We start from the raw sequence: 16,387 nt of genomic DNA, 5'->3' as shown, positions 1-16,387 counted from the left end.
AGTCTTATGATGAAAACTATTCTATTTTTTAGATGAAACTATATTAGCATTGCTTAACTGAATGCATAGCATTATGTTCCAATTTATAATGACACAGTGAAGAATGACACTTCAAAACCAAAAGAGAAACTTGGGTGTGAATGAGATGCATATTTTAGGAAGCAAACTTGACAGAGCAAAGATAAACCTGGGAAGACTATGTTGTTATATGCATTCACTAAATTACCAAAATATCAGAGCTTATTGTCTTGGTAATCAGTTCAACCAATCCCTGAAAACTGGCTTTCCTTAAAGAGGTTTTGTGTGTGTGTGTGTGTGTGTGTGTGTGTGTGTGTGTGTGTGTGTGTGTGTGTGTGTGTGTGTGTGTCTTTTATTTTTTTTAATATGGATAGCTCCACAACTTTGCACTTATACAATATGGTTATGAGTTTCTATTTCTTTATAAAATAATATGTAATATTATTTGCAAAATGCAAATTTAAAGTGTACTTTAGAATTAACCTGCTTGAATGAATGATATATTTAATTTATGCAGTCTTTCTTTAGATATGTCTTGTGTAATATAGCTACATAATCAGTTTAATGGAAAACTAACCTGATAATTATTTTTCAATATGCAGCCAGTACTGTGACACATAGGGACAGTGCCCTGACTACTGTCCAAACTACCCAGGTTTGAACTGCAGCCTGGGAGTTCGAGAAACCACTCAGGACAGACACAAGATTTGAGGCAATGAATGTCCATCTACTCTCCTCTGTTAAGTAGGTAATGGGGGAACACTTTACATTGCGAGTTCTCACTGGAGATGGCAGCCCATACAGAAGGTGTTGGTAAAGGAAGCCAAAATTTAAGGTTGCATCACATGCAAAAGCAGGGACCAGCCTTCATATAAAGCATTTCATGTGTAACCCTTGAAGTGATTTTGACCATACAAGGGAAACAGTGCATAATATGATACGTCAGCATACTGCAGTATGATGAGCCAGATTGACCTGCTCTTCTCCTCTCCTCTGTGGGAGGGTGATATAAATTTATGGTAGGCCTACAAGTTTCATTTCCAGAGAGGTATCCACCAATTAAATGGTCATGTTGGAATATCTTCATTATCAAGTACAGAACACAGAATAAAAGATAAGAGTACAAGCAAGCAGTGGACCTAAATTCAGCAGTAGATAAAAAGAGGGAAAAATGGTCTAACAAAAAAAAAACTTTGACTTTTGACTTATGTCTGATAGCACAAGCGATTAGTAGAGGAACAAATCCTTCATGATAGAAAAGGTGGCACATACTAATGCTGTATACAACACTTAAAATAAGATTTCTTTTTAACCAGTAGGCAGTATGGCATGCAGAAATGCCTACAGTTAAGATCCAATATAGGCAGACACTGGCCCCAGCAATACAAGCTCAAAAGTAAATCCATTAAGGTAGTGAGCAGTTACAAGCATGAGCAGCTGATTTTGTTTTAAATAAAGGGTAAGCAATCTGGCTTTATTAGTAATCAGGCATCTATTACATCTGACATCTTCTGCTGTGACTGTCTTCCTCCTTCAAGTTTCTGTATGCAAAATGCTGTCTACACAGGAAAAAGTACAGTCTATCAAAAAGCATGCATAACAAATGACCTGTCTGATATGAGGAATTAGAGAAAAAATAATGCTTTATTTAGACAGATAAGATAAAAAGGCATGGGTTGCAAATCTTTTTTTGAAAGCAATTCATATGATTGAATCAAATAGTAAGAATGTAAAATTTGTTTAAGTAAAATACCTACTCTGAATTTTATACACATACACATAAACTACACATGCATACTATATATGGAATAGTTAGGGGTCTGGAGTCTGACACATGAAATAACTTGTGTAGGCTTAATAAATGAGTTTCATGATTTCCTATGCCAATAGGGAAATAGTGCAACATATTTCAACCACCAAAGCAGACCCCACCTCCAGACTATTCCATGTATCCACTTTTTTTTAGAGTAGCATTTCCTACTGACCTCAATGGACTACAGTGTTTGTCTACATTTCTGTTGAACAGGGCTTTATGTAGTTTGCATACAGTTTTATTGACAGTCCAGTGAATGGTTTCCCACTAGAGATGATGGAGTATTATTTATTTATTTATTTGTTTGTTTTATTTTATTTTATTTTAAGTGACAGTCCATTTATTTGATGAATTACAGCAGTTCAGCGAGTGTTAGGATACACTAACATTATGGTTTAGCTATATTTCTAGTAAACTTTTACTCACTTTAATAGCTGTTCTGCTTTTTGATTGACTATTTATTGTTGTGCATTTTTAGTTAATGTTGTTTTCAGTCTGATAGTTAGAATTAGGTCCATTTTTTGCTTGAAGTGCCAGTTTTGTTCATTAGTTGCAATTATATGTTTCTTGGGCTTTTTATTCTTTTTAATTTTTACATTATAATAAGAACTAATTTAATTTCTAAGGGATTGATATAGTAAACCATAAATAAACCATTTTTACAATAGCAAAAAGGAAACATAGTCTCTTTTTTAGCCTTTTTGTATTAAACTAAACTGTTTGGGTTTATGTGGTTGCATTAGGTATGCTAGAGTTTTAAGGGGGATATTGGTGTTTCTTACATATGCCGCATGAAAAAATTATTTTTTACAGTATAAAGAATGGGAGAAACAGTCCATTTTTTCTGGATGTATAGAAGCAAACTAAGAGCAGACTTCTACTTGGGTGATATGTTGGGTGAGATATGGTGTTCAGCATCTCTTCTTAGTATCTGCACCATGTAAACCTTTACATTACTTTTTAGGGAGCAGTATAAATCTAATTAGTTTACAGGAATATTCATAGGTTTGATAATATGTTTAGAGGTGCAGATAATATGTTGATGATACACCAGCATGTAGATAATCAAAAATACCTATGCAGTGCACCACAGATATACTTTTATCATAATGTCTATCCAGAAAGTGCTAGCATAAATATGTGTATGTGTGCAGTGTATGCACGTGGTGGTGGGGTGGGTCTGTGTATCTTCCTCTGTTTGTTTTTTCTATATATTTTGGGGTATTGGATACTGCATTTTATGCAAATATTGTAAAGAATGCTGCATGTCTACATTGTTTGGCTATAAAGCTCTGTTAATGTCATTGTGTGAAGTAAATAATATGGAAATAATATTGTACTTTATCCAACAAAGCTCCAGAAAACAAAGTAACACAATGTAAGACAAACCAACCAATTGGCAACAAAAGAGCCAGACTTCAAAAATTAGCACTTTCATTCGCTTTAATAAACAATGAACTTCATCAGAATTTTCTGATGAAGGTCGTTGTTTATTAAAGCGAAAGAAAGTACTAATTTTTGAAGTCCAGCTCTTTTGTTGCCAATTGGTTGGTGTGTCTTGCATCTTAATATTGTACTTTAAAAACAGTATTTGTTACAGGAGAAATTCCTTACATTGAGTTAATGGATCATTATGAGACTAAGTAAGTGACACATTCGTCTATGAAAGAAAGTTTTTTTCTGACCTATGGTAGATGTGCTAGAGATTTAAGGGGGGGGGGGGGGCTTATTATCCAGTATACCTGAAGACCAGGGTGTGACTGAAGTTTACCATTGTGCTTCATTTGGAAGAAGGTCTTCATTCCTGAAGGAAAACACTTAGGAAAGAGGATGCCTCCAATTGCAACAACTTTAACTTAGCTGAACAGGGAGTTTGCTGTGCATTTGGACTTTTTCTTTAAATGGTGGAGAAAACTGTTCAAGGGCATATTTTTTCTGTTGGTGAGAATACATGCTATTGTTTCAAATGTTTTATGAATATGACAATGTACAATGTGAATAAAATGTATTTTTCAATGACATCTGCCTCCAGTACGGAAAAGCAGTGTTATGGTATGCCAACTAGCAAACAGATCACAATTCAATACAGCACTTTGCTATATTTGGTAATAAAATACAGAGGAGAGACATAAGTTAAATAAAAACCTACAACAAAATTAAGTATTCAATTGTTTCCATTGCATGTTGTCTGTATTACAATACAAATAAAACTAAAATATTTGAAAATAAACTTGAAGTTTCCTACCTCTGTTTTCCCTTGTCCTGAAAAATTAAATCTTGGTACCTGTGACCCATTCCAAGGTATTAGGGATTGAACTTTGTAACCACAAACTGAGCCCTCTGAGTTAGTTCTTCTAAAGTGAAGTTACAGTTATCAAATACAAAACTTTGTCTGTGTCCCAAAATGTTTGCAGAATCAAAGAATACCTTGAAAGAATTTACCGAAGCCCCAATTTAGAGCAGGATGGATACAGACCACCCTTTATTAAGCTTATAGATACAAGGGAAACTTATGCCAGTGCATTACTGAGTTGCAATACTACATCTTTCTTAAAGGACTTGTCCACTGATGATAAACCAGAGTAATACTTGGTTACCTGTGAAAACTATACTACACAAAAGAACCAGAGGGAAAAAATGAATATGCAAGATGAGTCTCTTATAACTGAATGGAGATGTTTTAAAGATGGTATACATGGGAACAGAGGGTACAAATTACTTGGACTATGATAAACTGGAAAAAAGATCTTTTATTTAGAATAGGTGTTAATGCAGAAATGCAAGCTGTTAAATTTCACTGTTAGCATGATCATATACATACTGTTAAAGTGTTGTTACTAGATGCTAGCAGTAAAGCATACATTATAGATTTGCTTACTGTAGACAGATTTAAAAGAGTATTACCTGTTAATACAAAATAGTAAGTATATCAAAGTGATCTCAAATTGTAAAAAAACTCATTACTGTACTTTGAACATGTTCAAAGAAATATTCTATTTCAAGCTGAAATGTGGTGTCTAAACCTAAACTAGTACTTTCAAAGCCAGCATTGCCTTTAAAGTACATGCATCTTATTGAGAGCAGATGTGCAACAACTGTGGGAAGAAAGGCCATATATCCTGAATTTGTATCAGTCAGGAGAACAGTGTTACTGGTTGTAATGAGCGAATATCTGAAAAGCATGCTGACAAAGAAATGCCAATGGAATGTGATAAAAAAATGTAAAACCTATAGAATCTGTGTTTTGTCACTGTGTAATGACTAAATTAGTGAAAATGCACAATACCTTTCAAGTGCAAGGAACTAACACATTTACTAAACTGAGGCAATATGGTTTCTTTAGATAACAATCCTTATGTGTGCAAGCATAAACTGCAAAACAGGTATAAGTAAGAAGCAATATGTATTCCTGAAGACAAAGAAAAAATATCCCATTACATCTATAGAGTTTTAGACCATCTTAGGAAAAATAAAATATTGCATAATAGCAGTACTTGAACGATATCATGATGTTATTATAAGGAAAGATTTTCCCCAGTTTAAAGCCATGTGGAAGTTATTGGAAGGACAGAAAGATAAATGAATTTCAATAGAAACCAACCAGCAAAGTACAGGGGCACTAGGACTGAGTTATAATTCTGACAGATACTTAGAAATGTTAGATCAGAATAAACAAAAAGTTTACCTACAATCTGAATATGGGTATTCATTTATTTATTTAAGTTATTTATTTAAAATTGGGTAGAATGCTGATTGAAAAATGACTGATTACAGATTCAATAAAGGTAAACAACAATGCCACAAAGCAATATACAGTATACAAAGAACAGAAGTAAAAGAAGTAAGAAGTGGTGGAGTTCGTAGTAGGTAGGTCAGAGAGCTAATAGAGAACATTGAGATGAAAGATTGGGCAAGATTATCTGCTGTGTGTTTATTAATGGTGCTATAATCTTAAATAGAGTTTGAGATGAGCAAATTAATGAGTTGGATCAGATTTGTGGGAGGTAAAGGTACTATGCATTCTGAGACATTGATTTAGGTGACATGTCCTTTAGATGGACAATTTCATCCAAACTATTTTATTAACTATTCTTTGAACTGTGGCATGAATAGGGAGTAGCTTGTGTGACCAGTTAAATCAGGAGGAAGTGATTTCTACATTTTAAGGTGTCAGTACAGAGAAGCAATAGCTAGTATAGAGTAGTCAAAAAGAAGGGCATTGTAAGGAAAGACTGGTTCTGGCTTGGCTTTAAAGGTTATCGAAGGAGTGGCAGTAAAATGCTTGGAAGACAGAGTTGAACAGATGTCTAGTTGAAGTATTCTGAAAAGCAAGGAACCAAGAAAAAGATTGGACCTGTCCTGTACTGGAATTTCAGCACAAGCAGTTTCTAGCACAAAAAATACACAAACAGTGTAGGTATAGATCTGGAAGAAAAAAGTAACATATGTGAAACTTCAGACAGTGAAGCAGAGAGAGCTAGTGAATAAGAATTACATGAACAACAGTTAAGAGGCATGCTCTATGGTAGAACAGACTGTTGGATAAGAGCCAGAATAAGAAAGTAGTTTCATAATAAAAAAAATCTGAAAGTGTGACAAAGCAAGGAACAGAGCTGATTTGAGGAACTCATGAGATGGAATATTTTACTAAAAAGGTGCAGTAAAAGGAAATTAACTTAAGAGGTGTGAAAATGCACAGCCTGAGTAGAATTGTATTTTTTTTTTGTCAAAATGAAACAGTGAACCATAAAGGTAGACAATTCTAAGCAGTAAATACACACTGAAAATGAGAATTTAATTTAAAAAAAAAAGATATTATTAGTCTGATAGATGCAGAAAAAAATACAAGCTGGTCAAAGTCTTAAACCCATTTATCTAAATTTAAATAGAAAAGACAAGTAAAATGGGACTGTAGGCAAAAATGTGTCTGAGTGAGAAAAAAGTTAAACCAAAGACAAATTTTTTAGAGCTACTCTTTGTAAAGAAATACTTAGATGTGAATGAACCTATACCAGTGTATGTTGGTAGAAAGCTGAGCTTGCCAAGCAAACTAGTAAGGGGAAGTGATCCAAATTTAACAGACGTAGAGATTAGAGATATGTTATGTTAACTTAGGAAAAGGTCAAAGAGGTAATAATATAGCAATAACCCATGCCTGGGTGTGGGTAATGCTGGATTTACCCACGGTTGGCGTGGTTTGGTCACAAGTGCGAAGCCCGAGTGGCCAAACAAAGCCAACTGTGGGTAAATCCAGCATTACCCACACCCAGAAGTGGGTTATTGCTATTATACAATGACATTATTTAAGAAAAAAAATAATTACTTTTCTTAAATAATGGCATTGTATAATGCCTCCTTGCTGCCCTTCCGCAGCTGTCTTGGTATTCTGCGGCAGTTCTGATGTACTGCGCATGCGTATGCCTACGCAGTACATCAGAACTGTGGGCAAAAGCAACGGAGAAAGCAAGATCTCCATTGCTTTTTACAAACTGTTTTCGCTATGTTAAATGGGTTTAACATAGCGAGACAGCTTTAAAAAAAGCAACAGAAAATCTCCGTTGCTTTTTTTAAAGCTGTCTCGGTCTGTTAAACCCATTTAACATAGCAAGAAAGTTTTGAAAAAAGCAACGGAGAAAGCAAGATCTCCGTTGCTTTTTACAAACTGCCTCGCTATGTTAAAGGAGTTTAACATAGCGAAACAGTGAGAAAAAGAGTTACAGTAATGGAAAAAGTCCGGGGACCGCACCTTTTTCCATTACTATAACTCTGATTTACAACGTGCACACTGACCAATCAGCGTGCACATTTTTGAATATTAATGGGGGGGGAGTTGTATAATATCTTAGTTATAGTAAGGGAAACATAAGAAAGCCTAGTTTGTGTTGTAAACTTACTTTGAAATGAACAAGGATCTCTTATATAGGGTGAATAACACTCAAAGCGAAACTGTATACCAATTCCTAGTTTAAAGCCTTACAGGACATTAGTTATGAAATGTGCACATTGTCATCAGAGTTTTAGCTAGGTTAGTTGGCAGCCAGGGTATCCCCAAATTAGTGCCTCTGTCAACCATAGCTGGGAAGAACAAAAAGAAAAAAGAAAGAAAGAAAGAAAGAAAGAAAGAAAGAAAGAAAGAAAAGAAAGAAATAGAAAACTCAGGCAGGTAGAAAAAGCTATTTTGTTTGTATATTTAAGCCTTTGTTGTGTCTGAAACACCTTTCAGAAACTGTGGGAAAGAGCTATATAGTAATTTGCTTCATCTATAATTTGCTTTGTGATTTGTCATGTGGATTTGATATGATCAGTCATAAATCCTAAGCAAAGTATTTTTGAAATTACTATCCTGAGATACTAGCCAGTGGCTCAGCAGCTATCTTTAACATAGATTTCAAGCTGTCAAATTGGGCAACAGTGCCTCTACTCAATCTCCCAACTCTTTTGCTGTTATGTATGGCTCTGTGTTTGGTCTGCTTTTATTTTCCATCTCTGTAAATAATGCAGCTAAGCACTGTGGTGATTCCATGTTGACACACTATGATGTCAACTTAATGCTGTTTGTTTGCCACCAACTGTGTCTCCTTTGTAGTCAGTGCAATAACATGCATTCATCCCTCACCAGGCCTAAACATCATCAAGAGAATTTCTGTGCAATCAGAAAATTTACAAACCTCTTCTTCATATCCCTCTGACTTGCTTATTACCTCCATGAATCTTTCAGTCACCGCAGTTTAATATCTGTAAGGCTAATGGAATAATTTCCACATCCAACTTGTCATTGCATAAAACAATCAGGAAGCTATATGGGACCAAGGCTTTATGATCAATTATACAGAAATAGCTACAACCATTTTCTTTCATACTTTGCAAACTCTTTTATGCATTCTATAGCCAGACAGCCTTTATTTACATAACCTCCAGTGAACCTATAACAAGACTGCATGTTTTGCTGCTGATAGACTTTAAGTTCACAACTTCAAAGCTAAGTACCAGCCAACCAGTCTATATACCCTTAGAAACCTAGCTGAGCAAAAACTTTATCACAGAGACATTCATTACTCTTAATATATAGCAATATCACAAATTTCCATATGCATTTTGTATTAGCAAAATGCAAAATACACTGCTGTTCTTATTTCTGCTTAGATATATCAAAGATCAAAGTATATCTAACTGTGTCTAAATACCATATTTATGAATTTAAGCAAGTCTTGCTTAATTACTGTTGACACATTGTGCCACTTTTCAGAATTCAAATTATTCAGAAGTATATATTCATCCTAGTGCATCAGTTTGACATTTGTGGCTATATAATAGGTCAGGGTCTAGCAAATTATTGGCGGTAATACTGAACTGTAAATTGGCAGGCTTTGTTTAGAATCAGAAATACATAAAAAATGTTAGTGCCAATAACCTCTTCTTATATGTAACAAATGTAATGCTGGACATGATTTTGAACAGTCTTGCATTTATAACATTCTTATAGGCCATCTATTTATGAAGTATCAATAATGCTGTAGTCAAGTTTAGTAAATATAGCTGTTACTAGGACTAATACCTACATCTAAAACATGAGGCAGTTTTGAGGTTAATTACAAGGGTCACTAAAAATGTATTCATCAGAATTAGTTCAAAATGATGTGAAGATTACTGAACCTACACACATTGCCAACATACTGGCTGACAGGTTCATCCATGGGAAGGACAGCTGTTTAATCTTAGCCTCACCTCAGGATGCAGATCATGCCTTTTAAACTTGGTTGACTTTTCGAGACAGTCACCAAGGCCATTGATGAAAAAACTCATCAGCTTGAATGTAAACCCATACATCACAAGATGGGTTGCAAACTAGATATCCTTCAGAAGGGCCTCACAAAAGAGATAAACTGGTGCCAGAGCCATGGCCTAAAGTTAAAATGCCAAATGCATAGTCATACTAGCTACCATATAGGTGGCAATCCACTGAGCACAGAAGAAGTCATCAATGTTGCTAAAGTAGTTAGGAAAACCTTCTACATTGCCCACCTGATCATCAAAAAGGATCATCATATAGATCAAGGGGAGGTCCCCCCCCCTGTAATCACTCATCAGACCTTATGTTTTGAGTACCCCATCCCCAATCGAATGTATCTGACCCACACCTGCAGCAGCAAGTTCCTCACCAAAAGGATAAAGGGTCTCAAAAAAATGTCTTATGCTGCCCAACTGAAAAAGAACTCAGCTCTTTCTCCATACTGGCTGCTGGGCAGAGGTGTAGACATATAAGGCACATAAAAGGCATGTAAACCCTGATTGATGATCACCTGCTTCCCTCAAAAAATCTAGAACCACAAGATAGATTCATCACCCAGAGACTCTTGTTCAAGAGGGATTGCAGATATACCACAGGGATTACTTCAGTGTCACTGCTGACAGAGGCACAGCAAAATAATAGGCATAGTTTTATTTCAAACTAAAATAACTATGGGCTAGGCTTATAAATGCCCTTGGGCAGATAGCCTAGTATGAACCTATGAACCTATGAACCCTCAGTACCACATACATGTCTTCCCCTGCATCTTTTTATGTTTACAACACAAAATGACCGATTTAATATATTTTCTAATATTTCTTCCATATTTGGACTGTTATACCACTTATACTATGCCAGTATGGAAATCAGCATTTTTGTTTTAAAAAACATAGACAGATTTAATGGGAATCTAAAAGTTTGAATAAGACATTTCAACTGTCACATATTTTATCAGAACATTCTAATTTTCAGGCCTGATTTACCTTTGCACATGATTTATCTATTTTTGGAGGTATGTCTCTATTTTTCTGGCTTGATTTATCCCATCACACAGTTTTCTGAATCTTCCCTTATCATAAGTGATTTTTAAAGCTGTCTACTGCAGAGAAAACCATACTTCATGACAAACATTCTAGTGGCATCAATAATTTAAAGAAAAAAAAATCACACATCTTGCCTCTTTTTTAAAAGCAAAAATAAATGACTTTGTGTGGTACAGTTTTGCAATATAGTTCATTAATGTCTACAGATCTCATTATGTGTCTTAGGTAATGAGCTTATATTTTTCCATCATTTTGTTGCTCTTTGTTTTTAAAACATGTATTTCTGAGATGTATCCCACATTCTCAGTGCTGGATCCACCTCTGAGTGACCTAGGGAGTTGCCTAGGGCTTAAAGGGCCCCACTGGCCAGGGGCTGCCACAGCATTTATTTTTTTAATCAAAAAAATAATTAATAATACATATGTTCTTTAGGGGTATTCTTCTTTAAGAATGCCCTGTGCTTCTGTGCATCCCTTTGTGTCAACGCATACTGTTGCTTGCTCTTCTATTTCGCATTATACTTGCAAAATTTAAATACTGGATGCTATTCTGCCTACCTCCTAATGATGAGTGCTGCCTGCTTTCCATACATGAATTAAACACTGATGACCGAATGACCACATCTGTATGGTGTGTGTGTGTGTGTGTGTGTGTGTGTGTGTGTGTGTGTGTGTGTGTGTGTGTGTGTGCACGCGCATGTGTGTGTCTGTGTATGCCATGTGAAAAGCCCTAGTTTGTAATGGCAGGTTGGTTCATTTGCTCATGCTCAGGTGTCTTGGGTACAAGAGACAAGAGTCTGAAATTTTTTTGACAACTCAAAAAACGTGACTTTCAGTGCATTTTCAAGGATTTGTGAGCTTCAAGGGAAGAGAAGTTTACTGCTGCTCATGCTAGGTCTGTTTTCAATGTGCAACTGGTTTGTTTAGCAAATTGTCTTCTCTATTTGTATATGTAATTAGAAAGCAGTGTTAATAGCACAGCAGGTGGCATACTTGCTTTTGATGCAGAAGTTTGTGTTCTACTCCCACAGCATGTAGCTGAATTGCTGATACTGTGTGGTACTTTAAGGGGGTAGAGTTACTGCAGACTTAAGTGTGGCCTCCTTTGGCTGAGATACCTAGTAACTCATCCTGTTGTTGGTTTGCCATCCATTCCCTATTGTAATATTACCATCTTAACACTTTTTTATGTAACATAGGAAATTTATTTTCAAGGCCAGCAGGTACTGAATTTGTAGATGAAACACTGAAATATAACGCTGTTTACTAGCAGGTGTCTCTTCATCAGTTACAAATCTCTTTAATGTGGAATTAATGAGATGATTTTTACTTCTGCAAATATTGTGCATATTGACTGATATTGGTGGATTGTAATGACTGATGTTTTAGAGACCCGTTAGGGTTAAAATGTTCTGAAATGGACATTTTGTCATTATTAGTTCATACATTTTGTTTCATTGTTTACTGGAAAAATGAAAACTACAAATTTAAAATGCAGTCTAGCAAGTGATGCTATAATATGCAAAGAATATAATTTAATATAATCAAGAAGGTGAATAAAAGAACACATGCATGCATGTGTGCATGCCATGGTTCTACAAATGTGTGCAAGAGGCCTGTGGTTTGAAAACAGCACAAAGGTAAACTTTATCTGCCACTGGCCAGATGAATGTTCTTTGAATTTTGGTTTCAATGTTATTCCAATGAATGTAAGTTTCAATGGCAGAGAAGTTTACTGTTAATGCTAAGTCTGTTTTCACTGTGAAGCTGTATTGCTTTGTTTAGAAAATGTCTATCAGTGTTTGTGGTATAAAAATTGAAAGGAAAGTTTTAAATTAAATCCAAACATCTGTAATCACTGTAGAAGAAAGGAAGACAATAGTATGCACATTGAGAGGTTTAAACAGTGATTATGGTAACTGGGGAGAAAAAGCCAAGTAACAGAACACTCCAATGGCTGCAGGTGGTGAGGGGACAGGATTGGGGCGGGGGGGGGGGTGCTGTCTGTGAGCAGGCCTGATCCATTACCCTGCCTAGGGCTCTATTTCACTAGGATCTAGCTCTGCATGTTCCTACTGGAAGTACTAAAAGTTATGTTCTATTTAGTATTCAAATGTTATGCTTACAAAGATGCCTAAACTTTTGGTTGGATGTACCTACTTATTAAAAGCCTTTGCATTTATTTTGAGTCTCTGCAGGTTGAGAGATGTGGCATGAGTTACAACTTACCTACCATTTCAGTGACGTTCTAAACAGAACATTACCAAATTTGTTAAGATATGTGCTTATATGAAGTATTATAGCCAAAAGGCTTAATAGTTTTGTGTTATGTTGTATATATAAGTACAAAAATGTCATCAGATATCTTGCATGTATTGCTGCATGTGCATATTATATGTATGCATATATATTGAGAAAGAAAGACAAAATACACCAGTATGGATTTCAAAATAAAAATGTTGTTTACAAATTTTGAAAGAGGCTGAATATTTTCAACAGCTAAACTTAGTAATACTCATTGTCTCATTAAGATTTCTACAGAATATGCATCACTGTGATTTATCAATAGTGGGGTAGGATCTGTGCCCAGTACTGAACTGCAGAACACATTTGGGTTGCACACTTACAGTGTTGTACATGTGACAGCTATGAATGGTTTTGTTACTATTTACATGTTTCTATTTATGTTGTTCTGTTGTACAATCCTCAGCATTTGGGTGTTCCTAAAAATTATTTATGAAAACAAATGAACACATGAATACATCAAGTTCTTGCAGTTCTCTGCACAGAAATATTAGATATTTGGGACTTCACCATGAGGTATATATATATATATATATATATATATATATATATATATATATATATATATATATATATATATATATATATATATATATATATATATGTATACATACATACATACTGTATATAGGAGTATGTGTACTTAATCATATTTCTGACATCTGGCACTAGGTAGCCTATCTACCACAAGAGTGGTTTCTGTCCAAGAAATTGTAGTTTATTGGCCATTTGGGCAGTTTTCCCATCTCTTTCAACTTCTGGTTTAAAAGACTGTGTTTGTGCTTGTTTCCCGCCTTTCCTGTAACTAGTCTAGTCCAGATACAGATTTACTGCATCCAGGATTGTTTGAAAGCTTCTTAGTACCCAAGCCTTTCTGGGTTGGACGGAAGCATTTTAGCTTATCAGTGGGAGTGGTAAGCACTAGGTAGCCGATCTACCACAAGAGTGGTTTCTGTCTCAGAAATTGTAGTTTATTGGCCATTTGGGCAGTTTTTCCATCCCTTTAAACTTCTGGTTTAAAAGCCTGTGTTTGTGCTTTTTTTCCTGCCTTTCCTGTAACTACTCAAGTCCAGATAAATATTTGCTGTATCCAGGACTGTTTGCAAGATTCTGAGCCTCCCAAGCCTTTCTGTGTTGGCGGGAAGCCTTCTAGCTTAGTGGGAGTGGTAAGCACTAGGTAGCCTATCTACCACAAGAGTGGTTTCTGGTCCAGAAATTGTAGTTTATTGGCTGTTTGGGTAGTTTTTCCATCTCTTTCAACTTTCTGGTTTAAAAGCCTGCATTTACGCTAGTTTCCTGCATTTCCTGTAACTAGACTAGATCAGATACAGATTTGCTGTATCCATGACTGTTTGTAAGCTTCTAACCCCCCCAAGCCTTTCTGTGTTGGAGGGAAGCCTTCTAACTTATCAGTGGGAGTGGTAAGTACTAGGTAGCCTATCTACCAATAGAGGAATGGTTTTCTGGCCCAGAAATTGTAGTTCATTGGCCGTTTGAACAGTTTTTTCCATCTCTTTCAACTTTCAGATTTAAAATCACATAGTTGCGCTTGTTTCCCACCTTTCCTATAACTAGTCTAGTTCAGATACAGATTTGCTGTATCCAGGACTGTTTGTAAGCTTCTGAGGCCCCCAAGCCTTTCTGTGTTGGAGGGAAGCCTTCTAGCTTGTCAGTGGGAGTGGTAAGCATTAGGTAACCTATCTACCACAAGAGGAGTGGCTTCTAGCCCAGAAATTGAAGTTTATTGGCCGTTTGGGCAGTTTTCCATATCTTTTAACTTTTTGGTCTAAAAACCCGCGTTTGTACTTTTCCCGCCTTTCTTGTAACTAGTCTAGTCCAGATACAGATTTGTGTATCCAGGACTGTATGTACGCTTCTGAGTCCTCCAGGCCTTTCTGTTTTGGAAAGAAGCCGTCTAGCTTATCAGTGGGAGTGGAAAGCACTAGATAGCCTATCTACCACAAGAGGAGTGGTTTCTGGCCCAGAAATTGTAGTTTATTGGCCGTTTGGGCAGTCTTTTTATCTCTTTCAACTTTCTGGTTTAAAAGACCGTGTTTGTGCCTGTTTCCTGCTTTCCAGTAACTAGTCTAGTCCAGATACAGATTTGCTGTATCCAGGACTGTTTGTAAGCTTCTGAGCGGTGCCAAAGCTTGCTCTTCAACTTTTCTCTTAGACCTGCCAGTTCTCTCCTCTTCTGCATTTTTACTAGCTTATTAGTCTAGCACTTTAACAGACTTCTTGTAGCAATTATTGTAGCACACAAAAGTGCTACCAGCACTAAATGTTCTACAAGGAAACAGCTCCAGTACTTATTATTAATGCCCACCCCTCCAGGCATATCTAAAGGTCAGTTCCCTGTGCTTTCTCCTATTAACCTGGTGAATATAGGCATCCTGAGGCAATGTAACTACTGCCTCATGTACACAGACAACCCTCTCCTCTTACCTCCTGACACTCAGACTTGCAAGAGATGCACTTATATATCCAAATTGGAAGCCACACACTCTCCAGCCAAGACAGGAATAGCTGGTTAAGAGAAGGTCAACACTTGCACCACACCACATGGAACACATAGTCTTCCAGAACACACACCAGCACTGCCTTCACATAAAAACACAAACCACACACCCACCTTCGCAGGGGCTCTCAATAAAAATCTATCCAAACAGCAGAGACCTCCAAGGCAGTAATGCACTCGACCAGCACAACACAACACTAATCATGAGATACTTAACTCTCCTAAACAGTGTGCCACACTACCAAAGCACTAAAGGCAAAGCAGCATGTCCAACACGTTAGTCATAGTTGACTAGATAGTGAGGCACACCGATGTCCCACTCACTATGTTGAATAAGGAATAATTAACAGTCAGCTGCCTGTCAGGTGCCAGGATCCACCACATAATGTATGCACTCAAGTCCCTCAACAACAGGTACAAATATGACTCTGCCATTGTACATGTGGGTGTAAATGACCTGAGACATACCTCCCTGGACTACATGAAAAGAGACATGAAGGAGCTCTCAGATTATGTAACCCAGGCGGGTATGACCCTAGCCCTGAGCAGCATCCTACCATCACCCAAAATGATACCACAGTACAAGCAGAAAATTATTGATTTCAACAACTGGCTAAGTTTCTGATGTCATTCTAAGGGGATCCATTATTTCTCTGCCTGGGATGACATGATCGACAGACCTCGATGCTTTGCCAGAGATGTCCTGCATCTGTCACTCCTGGGCTTCCGGATACTGGCCAAGGCTCTTGCCACCACTATAGTGCCTTTTTAGGCAGTGTTTAGAAGACCAAATTACCACCATAACAGCTACAAACAAATGCAATCTGACCGTCATGCTGCTCAATGCTAGACATCTAAATTTCAAAATGCACTCACTCGAAGCACTCCTTAAAATGGAGAAAA

General features: G+C 36.6%; 1 protein-coding gene across 1 annotated transcript in view; it reads right to left on the bottom strand.

Moving 5' to 3' along the window:
- The window catches only part of C8A (complement C8 alpha chain), a 597,456-nt gene that overhangs the window by 514,502 nt on the left and 66,567 nt on the right, over nt 1–16,387 (bottom strand). The window lies entirely within an intron of this gene.

Source organism: Protopterus annectens, chromosome 10.part0, assembly GCF_019279795.1.
Source record: "Protopterus annectens isolate FY-2018-M chromosome 10.part0, PAN1.0, whole genome shotgun sequence".
NCBI lineage: Eukaryota > Metazoa > Chordata > Ceratodontiformes > Protopteridae > Protopterus > Protopterus annectens.
This window is presented reverse-complemented; position numbering and strand designations above follow the sequence as displayed.